Genomic DNA, 6,489 nt, shown 5'->3' on the forward strand with positions numbered 1-6,489 from the left:
GTAACCATCGTATTGGTCTAGCTGGGTGATTTGGTATTTTTTTTCAGAACAGAAGCTGGTTTTTTAACTATTTGAACTATGATGTACAATTGCTAACATTATGCAGTATTACGTCCTCATAAATAGTCACTTGAGTAGTTGGTGTGAAGCTTCATTTATTTGGATTTACTATGGTAGTCAGCAGTGTGTTTTCTATTAAGCTCTAGGCTAGTTAAGTTAGATAATAATTAAAGAAATAAACATTTTTTTCCCTATTAAGTATTCTTTTACCCGGTTTATTACTTTCAACCTGAATATTGTTTTTTTCATGGAATTTTAACCATTTTGAATAGTATTTAGTCCATCGAAATTCATGTTCCTATGGTAATTTCATAAGATAAGTCATGGTTTGGGGTTGTATGTACTTTGCCAAGGACCATAAAAGTTTTCTCAAAAATTGGGAAGTCAACTTTTTGTTTTTTTAGCATTTTTTCCTTTTAAAATTTTGTTACTATTTACTCGTTAAATTTTATTACACTTGGTGTTTATATTTTTCCAGTTCTATGATTTGTAACAATCAGTTTATGTCCAACATTTGGGGGAAGCAATCCTGGAGTGAGGGCATAACTCATTCATTCAGTCAAAGAACACCTAAATCTTATATGTGGTTATGCACTAGCGACACATCCTTCAGCATACGCATCTATGTCGGTAAGTTATTTTTTCCAACTTAGCAACATGGTATTAAAGTTTCCATAGCATACGCTTCCAATTTTCTCTTGTCACCACAACCAAAACATTGATTCCATCTTTAATTTCCTTTGTTCTAATCATCTAATTATTAAATTTGAAACTTGATATTTGACTAGTAACTTAGAGAATTTTTAATCAAAACTGGCTTTGATGCATAGAAGTTAAAGATATATGTGATATTTATATGTTGTTTTTATTCTGCTCTTATATATTCAGTTATATACGTGCAAGTTGATGCTTGTTCTTGGCCAGTAATATTTTACCTACAGATCAATTCTATTAATATAGTATATATTTTTTAAATATTACTTTTTTTAAATAAATACTTTATCTTATATAAATATATATGTATGCTATTTATATATTTTTTGTAATTGGTAATATTATAATTTTAGATTTTAATTTATAGATAATATAGGGTAATAATATAATTTCTAGTTTTAATATACAAATAAATATACTTTTGATTTAAAAACTTAAAATATGATTAAAAAACAAATACCAATACTCATGTGCAATTTTCTAACTACAATGGAAATAAATGAGTGTTTCCTAATATTTCTTCATTTATATATATAAAGAATCCTGTATATATAGGGTCAACTTCATGACTTCATGACTTTTTATAATATGAAAATAAATAATTAATTAACATTAGGATGTTGATTAAAAAGAAAAAGTTATGAGATTAGGGTAATTTTGGCATTGCAATACTTATGTGAACTTTTTAATACTTATGTAAACTTTTTAAAATTAAATGTCAACATTTGACCTTTTTCTTTTTTTATAATGTTAAAAAACTTAACCCTTCATTCATGTGTCGACATGTATAATATATATCATTCCATTCTTGCTTACGTACACATTTGAAAGCTTTGTTTAATCAAAACTATTAGTTTAGCAGTATTATATAATTATAACTTCTCTTTATATATGGAAATATATATATATATAGATAATACAAAAACTTAGGCATGATTTTCCTTGCTATATTCTTTATTTTTTTGATATTTCCTTGCTATGTATATGTATGTGCATATATATATATATTAGAAACACACACACATATATATATATATTGAGCATATTTGAAGCAATAACATGACTTGGGGTAATACCATGATATGGAACATACATCTAACTTTTTTATTTTTTATAATGTTGATAATAATGTTTAGGTTAATATTTTGATTGGTCTTAAAGCATTGGATCGGTAGCTAATTGCAAGAGGTTTGTTGTATTTGATTTTTTTTAATTTTCAATATTTTACAATTTTGAATGATAATTGTATTACTTTAGTGGAGTTTGAATATTTTAGATATTCATCCGTAGTGAAGTAGGTTCTGAGAGTCTTAGTGAAGTAGGTTCTGAGAATTTTGTGTGATGCGGTGATATATGGATGAAAACCTGTGTGCTGTTTGATTTGTTTGACATGTTGGTGTTGAATGTGACAGATGGTTAGGCTAGTAAATTAGGGGATATGCTGTCCGATTTTCTATAGATGGTGACATGTTGGCTTTTCTTTTTTTCTTCTATTTTCAGTGCAAGATGTGTATTTTATATAGTCAATCGAAATGTTATATATTACATATAATTAAGGCCACCTCTCTTGGCAGACATTTATATAAACATTACTTGAATATAAAATAGATTATCTAACCACCATCATTTGTGTGGGGTCCAATGTTGTAGAAGCTGATATTCTAACATGTTTGCCCATCTTTTTCTTCCTTTTGTGTTTAAGATGTTTTGTCAAAATTACTTAAAAGTTATTTTTGCATAATGCAATTTACAAGTAACAGTTATAACAACTACTAGCTTTGTCTTTAATTAAGAACCATGCACATTTCCTTTGGTCTTTAATGCATGCTTTTTGAAAGATATATTTATTGCTTGTTGGATCTATAATGGAGGCAAAAGCTTCTTCAGGAAAGTGTTTGCATGATTTTCTTTTATCATATATGTTTGGTTGTTACATATTTATTTTATTCTTTTGAATGTAATGTAATATATAGCAGTGTCTTTATGTAACACTAAGAACAAGTTTAAGATATATAATTTATATTTATTATGAATATTAAATTTCTTACTTCTCAGTTTGGTTGCTCTAATGTTTTTGTTGTCTCTTATAATTCAGTTTGTGAAGAACAAAAGCAGGGGAGAGCATTATATTGAGTTTTATAATTCTTTTCGTTTGCCATGTATAAGTTTGGTCTTTATCTTGTGAGATATATTATTTTTTGGGAGTACATCGAATAAGTGTGGTAACTTAATATAATAAAAGTATGTGTAGACCTCTCTTTGTTTTTTTTATTTCTAGTGGTTAATATTTTCATAACTTTTTATTTCCAGTGGATAAACTTTTTATTAATTTTTTAGTTTTTTGTTCTCTTTTGCTTTGGTGATCATTATTCTTTAAGTTCTTACCATTGTTCTCTGATTAATTCTTTGATGACAATTATTTCTTATTCCAAATTTCCTTGATCTTTTGGACGTTCTTATTTTCTAAAGGTATATTTTTTTATAAATACAATATTCTAATATTAATTATCAGCTTGCAATGGATTGATTGTATCTAAGCAAACTTTTGAAAAGTTTGATGAACCTAATAATTAAATAACTTTTTTATAATGTGCAGGTCTATATTAAGATGTATTTCTTTGGTACAATACTAGACAACATTGGTAGTTGAAGTTTTTAGAATAAAAAATATATTTCCCTAACTTTGTATACATTTCTTGTTTAATATTTGGTGATGATAGAATTTGACTGTGGTATAAACTATCATGTAATATGATTTTGTAAGCCGAGCAGACTAAATATTGAAATTATATTTTTGAGTAATTAATAAAAAAATTATTTTGTTGTATTTTCTTATAAAATTTTTAGAAATTTAACATATATAATCCATTTTGGACTCTCAAAAGAATATATATTTTTTAAATCAAAATGAAAATTGTAGCTGTATTTTTAAAAAAAAAATTACTTTTAAGGGTATGCAAAGCGAGTCCTAAAAATATTTTTAAAAGACACTCAACGACAATTTTTAGAACTCGCAACTTAAAGGTACTCAACCCAATTTTTTAGGACTCGCGAAAATGACTTAAAGGCACTCAACCAGATTTTCGCGAGTCCTAAAAAAACCTAAAAAACATTAGTTTTTAAGGCTCTCAAATAGAGGACTTGCACTCCGTGAATCGTAAAAACTTTTTTAAGGCTCGCAATGCTAGTCCTAAAGAACTTTTTTTGTAGTAGTGGGTGTTGACCACGATTTTGGCCAACTGTGAGTAGACGCAAAAACAACAATAAAACTTGAATAGAAAGTAAATAACACAAGTAATTTTATAATCGTTCAGCCCCGATTTGTTGGTAATAGCCTAATCCACTTGGAGTTGTGATATATGTAGCCTACACTTAAGATCAGATGAATATGAGCCAACTGAGTTTCTTAAGTGTAAGTGGAAAAATACAGAGTTTCTCTCTCTAGAGAGTAAAAGCTCTCTCTCTCTAAGCTCTCTCAAAAAATGCCACAAGAATGACCCAAGTAGCAGTCCCAAAGTCTCAAAATTAGAGAGTCTCCAAGTCTCCAAAAGATCAGTGCCCCCAAATGATGCCATGAGCCATTTATTTATAGGCTCATGGATCGTACATGAGAAATATCTCATTTTGACGGGGTCCTTGGTTGTTTCAACCGACTTTAATTAATAAATGATAAACAAATTTAAATTACAACAATATAGCTTTTACTACGAGATATCTGAGAGATTTCCACAGCAGTTACGAATGATTCGGATTGAAGCAGTTACTGAGGCATTACTAAAGAGTCACTGGTAACTATTGAGATTCTGATCAGTCGACCAACCAAATCCATCCCCAAAGTAACTAGTCGGCCAAGACAATGCCAAAAACACCACTAGTCAGCATAGGCAAGCATATTGGTCAGCATAGGCAAAGCACACCACTGGTCGGGCATGACACATCTTTGGTCGGGCATGGCGAATCACACCACCTGTTGGGCATGGCACACCACCGGTTGGGCATGGCACATCTCTGGTCAGGCATGGCACATCTCTGGTTGGGCATGGCACATCTCTGGTCGGGCGAATCACCCCTGACCAGCTAAATCTATTTCTTGACCAGTAATATCACAAATCTGCAGGTCAACATCCAACCTTTACACTTCTTTAGTCAACACATTTATTGACTATTAATGTGTTATTTACTTACCATGCATTGCCACTTGTCCCATCCGATTGCCACGTCAATAAACAAAATTTTGGGATAACATTTGCCCCTCAAGTTTATTATATGATTTTCTCATATGATAAAATTTTTCTCTAGCTAATAATTATTCACGTCGTCCAAAAGCTTCTACCCGGTCAGTAACTTTTACATTTGAAGTGAACCCACGATTGAACTTTTCTATCCATAAAAACGGTAGTTATGAACTTTGATGTTTTCTTGAAACTTTTTGTAACCCTTGATGTTCCCTCCTTGATCTTATTTGCACAGTTCAAGATTAAAGAAAATATGTTTATACATCACGTTGTGCTCCATACCCTTTAGCCCATCAAACTTGTTTCTTTTACCATTCCTAACCAAACGGATTCCTTCTTGGTCCTCAGGACCCAAATAATATCTTAGCTGCTGGCCTTTGGGTGTTTTGTTTCCTGCTGCCCGGACGCATGTCCTTGCTCCTCAAACACCACTCCTCGGGCATGCTCCCAGCTCCTCGGACATTCCATCCTCTCGGACCACTCCTCGGACACCACTCCTCGGTCATGCTCCCAGCTCCTCGGTCATGCTACTCCTCAAACATGCTAGCCTCTCGGACCACTCCTCGGACACCACTCCTCGGGCATGCTCCCAGCTCCTTGGTCATGCTACTCCTCGAACATGCAAGCCTCTTGGACCACTCCTCGGACACCATTTCTTGGGCATGCTCGCAGCTCCTCGGTCATGCTACTCCTCGGATATGCCAGCCTCTCGGACCACTCCTCAAACACCACTCGACACTTAAAACACCTTGTTTAAATCTCTTAATAGTATTATTACTTCCCTAAATTCCTTCTTTGGGGAAAATTGATTTCTCTTCTCAAAGAAATTATTTTCGCAAAGTAGTGAATATTTTTGCTTTGTCCTCATTTTCTATTTGGTTTACTCTAGGGATTCATCACTGATAGTCATGCTCAACGCCTAGCAGTCAACTATAAGCAACTGGTCAAGATCTTGAATGATCAATTGGTGGAAGCCCAGGCAAAGATTGAAAGTTTGACTAAGCCTGAGAAAGATCTCCAAGAAAAGACTGAGCAGGTTGAGAAAACAATTGCAGATTGAGATAGACCATTGAAGGAGTTGGTTGACGAGAACAACGAGCAAGTCCAGGCCAATCAGACATTGACCAACCAGTTGAAGGAGAAGACTCAAGAGAATGAAGAGCTGAAAGAGGAGAAGGAAATTGATCTGGCTCGTTACGAAGATATCTGCTTCAACTGGTTCTATCAGATTGGGAAGTTAAACAAGCCTCTCAACCTTGAATTTCTCTCTGAAGAAGCAAGGGTGGAAGAGCTTGCCAAATACGAGGCAAAGGCCGCCGAGGAGGCAGCTAATCCAGCTGACACTATGCCTGCCTCTCCTGCTCTATCATTCTGACCAGAGGAGGTCCTGGACATTGACGATGGTGTTAACCAGTCAGGGACTGGTTAACCCGACCAGTAGATACTCTTAGCCGACCTGAGAGCTTCCTATCCATCAACA

The 6,489-nt window shown here is 33.1% G+C and overlaps 1 long non-coding RNA gene across 1 annotated transcript; it reads left to right on the forward strand.

Annotated features, from left to right (window-relative positions):
• Positions 1-301: 301 nt before the first annotated feature.
• LOC133780428 (uncharacterized) lies at positions 302-3,601 on the forward strand. Its single transcript, XR_009869307.1, has 2 exons — positions 302-690; positions 2,870-3,601. It is a non-coding gene; the product is annotated as an uncharacterized LOC133780428 (long non-coding RNA).
• Positions 3,602-6,489: the final 2,888 nt, after the last annotated feature.

Source organism: Humulus lupulus, chromosome 5, assembly GCF_963169125.1.
Source record: "Humulus lupulus chromosome 5, drHumLupu1.1, whole genome shotgun sequence".
Classification (NCBI taxonomy): Eukaryota; Viridiplantae; Streptophyta; class Magnoliopsida; order Rosales; family Cannabaceae; genus Humulus; species Humulus lupulus.